Below are 11,226 nucleotides of genomic sequence, written 5' to 3' on the forward strand. Positions count from 1 at the left end.
CAAGTTTATTTTTGAAAGTTTTTTACATTTGATATTAATTGTCTTAGTTGCTGTTGAGTTTAATTTGAGTCTTAGTTAAAATTTTTTTCAGCCAATAATGTTAATTTAGCATAAATTGTTGATTGCTGGACACGTATGGCGGCAAAAAGAGGTGGACTGCAACATGCATAAAAGCAATTGATGTGGAGGTGAACGGCATGAAATTAAGGAAGCATTTGACAACATCATGCATAATTCATGGGAATTGAGGAGCATTGACCAACATCATGCATAATTCATGGAAGAATTTGAGGAAGCATTTGACCAACATCATGATAATTCATGGAAGAATTTGAGGAAGCATTTGACCAACATCATGCATAATTCATGGAAGAATTTAAGGAGCATTTGGCCAACATCATGCATATTTATGGAACAAATTGAGGAAGCACCATGGCGAATTTGGTTTCCAATTTTGCCCATTCGGCTACCCTTTGTTTTGCCTATAAATATGTGTTAATTTCATTATAAGCATCAGAACTTGAATTATGTTTTTACATTTTGTGAGATTGTTTACACTCTCATTGTTCTCCAAAGACTCGTTTGACTTATCAAGTACCCTTGTGGCGTCAACCATTCTTCTTATCCGAACTTATACTTTGCACCCAAAGTGTGGCGTTCAAGTTATACCGGAGGTTCTATCATCTTGATAGTGGGTCAAGGTTCCATTCTATACTTCCGCAAATCCACCTTAACCAATAGAAATCGGGGTGATACTCTCTAGTGTTGAATCATTTCTGGAGTTAAGTCCATTTTCTCCATTCCCACAAATCACCGCAAAATTAACTATCCATTTTATTCGTTTTTCTTATCCTTTACTCCCATTCACGATCGGGCATACGTGCGGCTCGACACATCCGTAACCGGGTTCGTATCACCTTATGTGTGAACATTCCAAACCGAAAAGCCAAGAGTGTGAACTTCATGTGTGAACGGCATTATGTTGGTTCTTGAATCATTTAAAATAGCTGAACATTCTTCATGCATGTATCGCACATTCATTGAACCTATGGTGCATGCACCTAGCTTAAATGCTTCCATCCACATTCGGCCAACCTACACAACATGAACAATGAATTTAGTTAATCATTATTCAGCTGAATAATTAGACTTAGTTTATCATTAATGATAATGATTTGGGAGCAATCGCCTCGAAGAGGGGGGGAATGATGCAACCTTAGCCCGAGAAATTACTACCGAATCCATTGAGCTGCCACGAGGACCTTGACCTACTATCAACTATGATAGGAACCAAAGGTTTACCACCTTTATGAAGGATAGAACATCAAATTGACTTAGTCCCGGAGCTTCAATCCCAAATCGACCAGCTATAGATGCAATCCGAGGAGACAAGGAATTGCAAGGCAAGTTGAGAGTTACTAGAAAAAGGGTACATTCGTGGAGCTAAGTCCTTGTGTGTTCTGTTTATGGTGATACGAGCTCGTTTCGGAAGATGTGACGAGTCGTAAATATGTTCCCAATCAAATTAGGTAGTGTCGGTTTAATTCAATTCAATCTTTTGAGTTATAATGGTTTAATAACTTAAGAAGCAAAAGGTGGTTTGATGGTTTCCAATGAAACAAGAACGAACCCTTATTAGCAAATAAGGACCCGAGCTTAAAGGTTTCAAAGAAAAAGAAATGGAATTGTAGATAAAACCGAGACCCTCTATTTAGCAAAATAGGAACCTTCGGTATAATTTGAACGCCACACTAAATGGTGTAAGTTTGAAACAAAGTCAGATTGACGCCACTTATGAAGATAAGTCAATTGAGCTTTGGAGAATAAAGAGAGTGAATTAACTCACTAAAATTATATTTCATTCAGAAATTTGGCAAAAGTCCTTTTACAAGAATTCAGCAACTATATAGCAAAGTGACTAGTAGCCGAATGGACAGTTTAAGACTTAATGATACGAGTCACAAAAGCCCAATTCTTGAAGGCGGGCCCAATAAGCAAATTCCTAGCCAATCAAGAAATCCATACATACTTAGTTGAAAATCAGGCCAATTGTCAAAGTGGCCCAAGTTGTAAAGTTTTATTTTTATTTATTTATTTACTTGTTTAAATTTTTATGTAATATTCAATCAAGAGTCCTAATAAAGACCTTTGACTGAATTTCCATATTAAATAATTAAGAGCTTTTTTATTTTAGTTTTCTAATTAGATTATGATGTGATCCCGATCGCATCATGTAATGTCACAACCCAACGCCGTCGAGATTGGCCTAAACCGAGGGCCCCAAGTGCAAGATGAAGCTAATTTTTAGCTCATTTGAATTTCTTTTTGTGTGGTTCAACTCATTCGAGCTCAAGTTAGCTCATTCGAGTTCAAGTCAGCTCATTCAAGCTCAATTTAACTCGTTGAGCTGTTATTAGCTCTTTAGCTCTTTTATTTAATTGCCGGAATAAATTAATTAGTTGAGTTAGTTATTTTAGCTCAAATAATTACTAAGTGTTTAATTAAGAAATCTGGACATTTTAATTATGTTTGTTTATTGCATGTTTAATTTGTTTTAATTATTACCTAGCATAAATGTGTTTGCCTTATTACAATTATTTAATGTGTCTTATTGCTGATTTATTATGCCTAAGCTGTTATTAATGTTCAGCCAATTTAATTACTTGTCTAGGATGCTGAATTAAATGTGTCTTAGTTGCCAAATTTATTGATGTTTTTCATTAGTTTCAGCGAATTTATGAGCATATTTATTGATCAAATTGCTGCCAATTTAATTTGTCTTAAGATGCTGATTTTTAATGAGCAGATATTAATGACCGAATTTAATTATTTGGCTGCAGGTTTAATGGCTTGGACGGCAATTTAAGGAAGTGGATGTTGGCCGAATTTAATGTACAGCAAGACATGCATTAAAGATGCTGTTCTACATGCAAGGAACGGCATTAAAGGAGTTGTTTGTGCTTTTTCATGTGGCCATTTAATGGACGAAATTAAAGAAGCTGCTTGCTGATTTAATGTGCAGCAAAGACATGAATTAAATGAGATGTTCCCATGTATGGAACGGAATTTAAAGGGTAGCAAAACATGAATTAAATGAGATATTCACCATGCATGGACGGCATTAATGAAAGCATGCAAGGGGGACGTTATTGAACAGCATTAAAGCTGGTATTGCTTCGGGTACAGCAAAGAGCTGTTGTTTGGGGAATTTCCAAGTGACCATTCGGCCAAAGCATGTTTGTTGCTTAATTAACCAAGGTTGACGTTTCATACTCCCAAGAAGCATTTAGGAGCTATTTCGTGTGCCCAAAACGTCAATAAAAATGGTCAAGCTGTTCAACTCACAAGGAGGCTTCATTAAGGTGCATTCAACTTCATTGTCCGAACCAAGACCCCTTATTCAGCTCACCAATACTTCCATTAATGTCCAGCTGAATGGATTACATCTAGAAGCTGTCCAATTGACTTCTTCATGCATGAAGCTTCCCAAAAATGTCTTAGGAAGGTTGCTGGAAATTTCTAGTCTCTTTTGTTTTAATTTTGGCTGACCATTCAGCATCTTATTAGTCCATTCGGCTACCTTAGGAATTTAGCTATAAATAGCTTGCTTTGTATTCGTTTTAAGGTTAGACAATATATTTTTAAAACTTATATGAAATTTGTTTACTTTGTGAGTTTGTTTTCAACTCTCATTGTTCTCCAAAGACTCGTCTGACTTATCAAGTAACCCTTGTGGCGTCAACCGTCTTTCTATCCAAACTTATCACTTTAATCCCAAAAGTGTGGCGTTCGATTCGTACTGAGGTTCCTATCATTTTTTATAGCGGGTTGAAGTTTCTATCCACTTAACAAACCTTCCATCGACACCTTACCAACCTAAGCATTCTCATAAGTTACGGGTTAACACACTACTATTGTGTTAGTTCGACTTTTGAATCCTTAGCCGAATTACATCCATTGTCTTCTAATTCATTTCCTAAACCAACAAAACTCTTTTGAGCCTAAATAATCATTTTCTTCTAGCCTATTTTGTTAAGCTTTCAAATTACTCCAATTCACGATTGGGCAACCATACTAATGTGAGCTTGCCTACGAACCAAATGGAGAACGAACAAGAAGCCATTAAGCTGCCCATTGGTCCAATAACGCGAGCTAGAGCTAGACGATTCAAAGATGCTATTTTAGCAATGGTGGAACGGGTTGAGGAAAATGATAGCAAGGAGTTTAAAAATGAGCTGAACATATTCAACTTCTTTGAAGCTGAATTTCGTTCTAGCTAATTAATTTCCTGCTGGAATTTTAGACCATTTAAATAAGCATTTAAATAAGTTTCATTACAGCTTTTAAATATGTCTTAATTTATTACAAGTGTTTAATATGTTGATTTGGTTGAATTAAAGGTGTCTAGATGTCATTTAATTTGTTTGAATATATTACATGAATTAACTATGTTCAGCCGAATTAATGTGTCTTGTTTAGTACATATTTAATTCGGCTTAATGTTAATTAGTATGTTCATATTATGTTTTAAATTAATTCAGCTGAATTGAGTTAAATTAATGAGGTTCATTTGTTTTATTTAGGTTCAGCCGAATGTGGAAGATGCATGGGAAAGGTTGGCCGAATGTGGTGTGCAAGATGCATGCATGTTGGATTCAATGCACCTAATGATACATGCATGAACTACATTAAAAATGGTGTGCTGATTATTGAAGTTCTTAAGTGACCATTCGGCTAAAGAGATAGTTTTCAAGCTGCCATTATTTCCTTCACATTGCTGGATACATTTTGGCCATTCGGTTCTTGGTGTTCACATTTTAAGGCTCTTCAAAACCGTCCATTCACACCTAATGTGGCTGTTCAAGTGCCCTCTTTATTATTGATAATTTTTCAGCAAGAGTTGCCTACTGAATGATCATTTAAGCTCATCAGCTGAATGTAGCTGCTACATGCATTCCCAAGATTCATTTGCTTAATATGGAAGCTTCATGTATGGTCACCATTAGCTGAACCTACATTGGCCATTTTTGTTCAATGTTTGCTTAGAAACTAAGTCTTGAATATGTCCATTCGGCTACTAGGCATTAGGCTATAAATAGTTACTCATTTTCTTGTAAAAGGCTTTTGACAAATTTCTGAAAGAAATATCATTTTAGTGAGGCAATTCACTCTCTTTATTCTCCAAAGCTCTAATTGACTTATCTTCAACAAGTGGCGTCAATCTGACTTTGTTTCGAACTTATCACCATTGGTGTGGCATTCTTCATACCGTAGTTCCTATTTTGCTAAATAGAGGGTCTCGGTTTTATCCCAAATCCTTCTTTCTTTGAAACCTTAAGCCCCGGGTCCTTATTTCTAATAAGGGTTGACTTGTTTTCATTGAAATATCCAGCAAACAACACTCCATCAACTTCCTTGTTTCCCAAAGCCATTTAATTTTAAACACCAAACTTGAATTTATTTCAAGGCCGACACTACCTAATTTCGATCGGGAAATATTACGACTCATTATTTCATACGAAACGAGCTCGTATCACATACGACTCGATTCATCAACGAGGCTGGGGTGTATCATTTGGTATCAGAGCTAGCTGAATCGGAGTAAGAATCGAAGTTATCGGCATTTCAGTATTGTAAAAAAAAGGAAAAAAATTTTGAAAAAAAATTAAAAAAAAAATCGAAAAAAAATTGTATTCAAATTTTTTTCTTGTCTTCTTTTGTATTCAGTATTGAAAAAAAAGAGAAATTCAAAAAAAAGAAGAAAAAAAAAGAAGTTTCGGAAGTAAAAAAAATTCGGAATTAAAAAAAAAAGAGAACAGGTCATAGTTGGATTGTAAAAGCATTGCTTGATGCCCGAAGGACCTTATCTATATAGCCACACTTAACCATTTCTAGTTTGTTTGATAGCCTACCATTTCCGACATCATTACCCACCAAGCCAAATCAATTTTGTAAGCCGATGCCAAACGGTATTGATTCGTCGATTTAGTTTGCGAAGAACTTCGAGAGGCGAAAAATCGAGTGGAAAAATGCAAGAGTGATTGGTGTGAGTTCATTCGAGAGAAGAAAAGCCAAAAGCGAGCGTAAACATGAGTGGAGTGAAAATTTTCTTTCCGAGTGACTTGCGAGGTTTTGTGGTGAGGTATTTACTTTCTATTTTAAACATTTATTCTTTTTAGCAAAAAAATGTCTCAAGAAGAATTTTCCGAATCAGAATTCCAATATTTGATGCAAGAAGTGCGTAGAATGGTGAAATCAAAATTTGATAAATTGCATAATTGATTGGATCGAATAGAGAAAAGAGCCTAACGAAAGCAAATGTCATCGAGTCAAGAGACGGAGTTAAGATCATCCCGACGATACTACTCGACAAGAGACTCTTATCAAGACTTCTATTCAACAATGCGTTCGAGACCAAGAGAAGCAAACTCCGAGTTTGAGTCCTTTCGAGATAATAAACGAAAAGGTAAACATGTCTCTACAAGTGCCTCAATTTATTCATCTTCGAAGGATTATTTACGAATAGGTGAACATGTTTCAAGAGTGTCAAAGTACTCGGCTACGGAAGATTTATTACAAAGAGATGATTGTCATTTGTATGAAGTATCCTTTTCTTATTCTCAACAAAAGGTTTCTCATTTTGATGATTTCTACTTTTGTAATGGAATTGAAATAGCATGTGAAAAAGAAAAAGAGCGTGAGCGAGAAAATGAAAATGAAAAAGAAATGAAAGAAAAAGAAGATGGTGTGAGATAGAAAAGAAAATTGAAAATGAGGTTGAGAATAAAAACGAGTGTGAAAAAGAAAAGAAAACTGAAAAAGAGAGTGAGATTGAAGGAAGAAACGAGAGTGCAAAAGAAATGAGTGATATGGTAAAGGAAAGAGGATTTGAAAATGAGTTGGAAAAAGAAATAAGCGAAAAAGATGAAAGTGAACAAGAAAGGAGTGTTGTTACTAACCATCCTATGAATTTTCCTTGTTTTGTTTCTACTTTTCAGGTTTCTCAAAATCCCATCGATCAATTTCAACTTCAATACTTTTCTGAGGAGAGACGATTTCGATTAGTCGAGAAAGGTAAAATCATAGATGACTCTATTCCACCAGCGCCTAAAGGTAAGCATGGTAAGGGTTCTATGTTAGTCAAACTTCAACAAATTCATATGCATGATAATGTTGAGATTGCTGAAGAATTAGTTAGTAGAAGACTTTCCTATCCTGAGTTGTCTAAGTATCAATTTTTGATTGGTGATGACTTTGATTGGGATGATGGATTGAAAAGTTTTCCTCATGATATTTCTGATGTTTACAAGTTTGATGATGAAGCAAGATTAAAACAACACAAACAAAATTTGGGATTGTGTGATGAAAAGTTGACATCTAATCTGTTTGCTTGTGTTGATCATGTGAATTATCTAATTTGTGATTCTGAAAATTGCTCCATGTCGTGGTTTAAAAGGTTTGAACATGTTTTGCATAATCATTACTTAAAATTACATCGTTTCCTTTTTATGATACCGATTTTGAAATTGTCATATCAAATTGGAATGGCAAGAGGAAACTTTGTTTTTGACCCCGGTGCATATCATTTTAAATTGTTGTCAAAAGGATTCAAACTATGGGAAGTTGACTTCAAAAATTATAGCTATCAAGTGCCTTGTGACCCGGTTTGTTGCAATCAATGAATTTTTTAATTCATTATGATAAGGTAAGATCAACTTCTACTTTTGATCCCGGTATTGACTCATATGTTCACTTGTTGAATAAGATCTTTAAAAATTCTTTTGAGTTTATGATTCTAGTGTCACTAACCTATCTCTTTCTTGTGTAGGTGACACTTCAGAATGGTTCCCTCCAAAAGAGGGAGAGCGTGGAAATAATTCAAAATTTTCTCGAACCATTCGTGATTTTCAAAGTTTTGGAAATGATTCTATTCGGGTCATGAACAAAAGGGTTCGAGATCTTGAAAAAAAATTTCGAGCAAGTGGCCCGATTTGAGGACAAATCGTCTTCAAGAGGGAGGGTATGATGTGATCCCGATCGCATCATGTAATGTCACAACCCAACGCCGTCGAGATTGGCCTAAACACGAGGGCCCCAAGTGCAAGATGAAGCTAATTTTTAGCTCATTTGAATTTCTTTTCGTGTGGTTCAACTCATTCGAGCTCAAGTCAGCTCATTCAAGCTCAATTTAACTCGTTGAGCTCGTTATTAGCTCTTTAGCTCTTTTAATTTAATTTGCCGGAATAAATTAATTAGTTGAGTTAGTTATTTTAGCTCAAATAATTACTAAGTGTTTAATTAAGAAATCTGGACATTTTAATTATGTTTGTTTATTACATGTCTAATTTGTTTTAATTATTACCTAGCATAAATGTGTTTGCCTTATTACAATTGATGTGATCTCAATCGCATCATGTTGTGGCACCACTCGTTGCTATCATGATTGGCCTAAACACGAGGGCCCCAAGTGCAAGATGAAGCTCAATCTCAGCTCAACAAGCTCAATCTTAGTTTTTCCCAGCTCGAATTAGCTCACATCAGCTTAATTTAGCTCGTTTGAGCTCAATATAGCTTACTTTAGCTCGTTTGAGCTTGGCTTAAGTTTATTTCAACTCATTTATATTAATGTCTGAATAAATTAAGTAATTTATTAATTTAGCTTAAATTACTACAGCTTATAATTATGTTTTGACTTATTACATGTTTTAAATGTGTCTTGGCCGAATTTAATATGTCTTGTTAAGACTTTATTAAATTTGTCTAATTTAATTTATGTTTAATTAGTGTGTCTAAATTATATTAATGTTTGTTCAGCTGAATTTTATGTGATTTAATTTTGGTTCATGTGTTTTTGTAGGTGAGTTGAATTTGGAGAGTAATTAAACAAGGTTCATGCATGATAGGTTCAATGTATTGGACGGTGCATGTAAGGCCTCTTTCAATGAATGGCGGCTGATCCATTTGGCTCCCCAAGGCACCTATTTGGCCAAAAGGTGTCCAGCAACTTGAAGCACAAGCTTGGCCGATCGTATTCCCAAGGCAGCATCTAAGACCTCAATTTGACCAATCAGCTCCTATACATGTATGGTGGATTCATGAACGTCCAAAGGGAGGGAATATTACCTTAATTCATCACATTGAATGTATAATGTGCATGTACAAAGGGGAGAACGAATTTACAAGGTACATGCTTCCATTCATGAACCAGCCCATCATTAAAGCTTTAATTAAGAGAGATGCATTACTCATGCACCTAGCATTCGTCCAAGAGGGGTTGGATATGAATTGAAGATGCACATTCATGGAACAAGGAAGCTTTCTTATTGGTTAAGCATGCATGAATGGGTTTTGGGAAGAAACATGATTATTCAACCATGCATGAACTTACACTATCCATGAACAGAGATTTAATGCTTGAAGTGTGAACATTTTTAATTGTTGTGTGAACACATTAGTAGCTGAATTTTAATAGGCATTAGAGAGCCTATAAATAGTTTATTTTGTTTATTGTAAAAGGTTACAGAATTTGATCAATTAAACTTAATAGAACTTTTGTTCTTGTGAGGTTACCTCCTCTCTTCTTTCGTTCGAGTCTCGAAGCGACTTATCTAGCTTGCTAGTGGTGTCAATCCGAACTCCATTGAACTTATCACCGAATCGGTGTGGTGTTCAACCATATTTTTATACCTTTGGTTCTTACCTCTATATAGGTATTGGGTCAAGGTTCGCTTCTATCCTTCATCAAATTTCACCTTAAGCAATATAAGACTCGGGCAATACTTTTTAGTATTGAACATTCTTGACATTTAAGTTTTATTTTCCATCTCCATCAATTACCTTTTTCTAACCTACCTTGTTTCTATTCTAAACCGAATTTATCAACACCAAACCACTCATCTAAACCCTCTCAAAGCTTCCGCAACCCTTAGCCTAAATCACCCAATTTTGACAACTCCAACTACTCCTCGTAGATGATCGGGCAACTTAAGTGAACTCGACTCAATCAACCGAGCCGGATCACATCATTTGGTATTAGAGCTAGTAAAACCAGGAGTGCCGACATTCGTATCAAGCTCGGAGTAGGTTCGTAACGAAAAAAAAAGTAAAAAAAAATCAAAAAAATTTTGAGTTGGAATTTAATTTTTTTCTCTTCCTTGTATTTTGTTTACTATTGTATTGGATTTAAAAAAAAGAGAAGAAATTCAGAAAAAAAATTTCAAAAAAAAAGAAAAAAAAAAGAAGTGACAAAAAAATCGAGTTAAAAAAAAAGAAGAAAGAAAAAAAAAGTGAAAAGTCTTGCGAGTTTTTATCATTATCACTTATTACTCCGATCATCAAGTTTCCCTTCCTACCATTATTTACCATCCCAACGCCACATTTTAAACCAATTTTCTTCTTTGTTCAGCCTACCCTACCCGACATTATCCATTGTAACCCATTTTGAAACCGACCCTCAAGCAGCAAATTAAGTCTATCGAGACAAATTACAAATTTGTGAGACGAGGTCGAGTGGTAAAAGGCAAGAGAGCGTGAGTTCATTCGAAAAAAAAGCCTAAAAGAGAGTTCAAACACGAGTGAGTGAATTTTTCTTTTTGAGCGAACTTGAGAGATTTGTGGTGAGAATTATTTTTCTTTCTAATTTAACTTTTGTTTTCTAATATTTTGTTGAAGCATGTCTGAAGAATTTTCTGAATTTGAATTCCAAATGTGGAGACAAGAAATGCAAAGGATAATGCGATCTGAATTTCGACAATTCGACAAAGATAAAGAAGATTTGACATCTACTATCGTTGACATCAAGATTAGTGCAATCCTTCAAAGATTGGAAAATGAACCACAATGTGAAGATATGTTTCACACACGTTGCCGTGTCCACGATAAAGTTTGTTGCCTCATTATTGATGGTGGAAGTAGGTCAAACATGGCTAGTATTCGAACGGTAAAAAAACTTGGCTTGGCCAGTACCAAGAATCCACGACCCTATCAACTGCAAGGACTTGGTGTTGAAGGCAAATTTGAAGTTACTCAACAAGTGCGTGTTGCATTTTCCATCGGAAGATACCAAGACGAAGTCCTTTGTGATGTTGTGCCTATTCAAGTCTGCCATTTGTTGCTAGGAGAACCATGGCAATCGGATCGCAAGGTCATTCACGATGAACGTACCAATAGGTATTCCTTCAAGCATTAAGGAAGGAAAATCACTTTAGCACCGCTCACACCGGAACA

This window comes from Gossypium hirsutum, chromosome D02 (assembly GCF_007990345.1).
Source record: "Gossypium hirsutum isolate 1008001.06 chromosome D02, Gossypium_hirsutum_v2.1, whole genome shotgun sequence".
In the NCBI taxonomy this organism is placed as follows: Eukaryota; Viridiplantae; Streptophyta; class Magnoliopsida; order Malvales; family Malvaceae; genus Gossypium; species Gossypium hirsutum.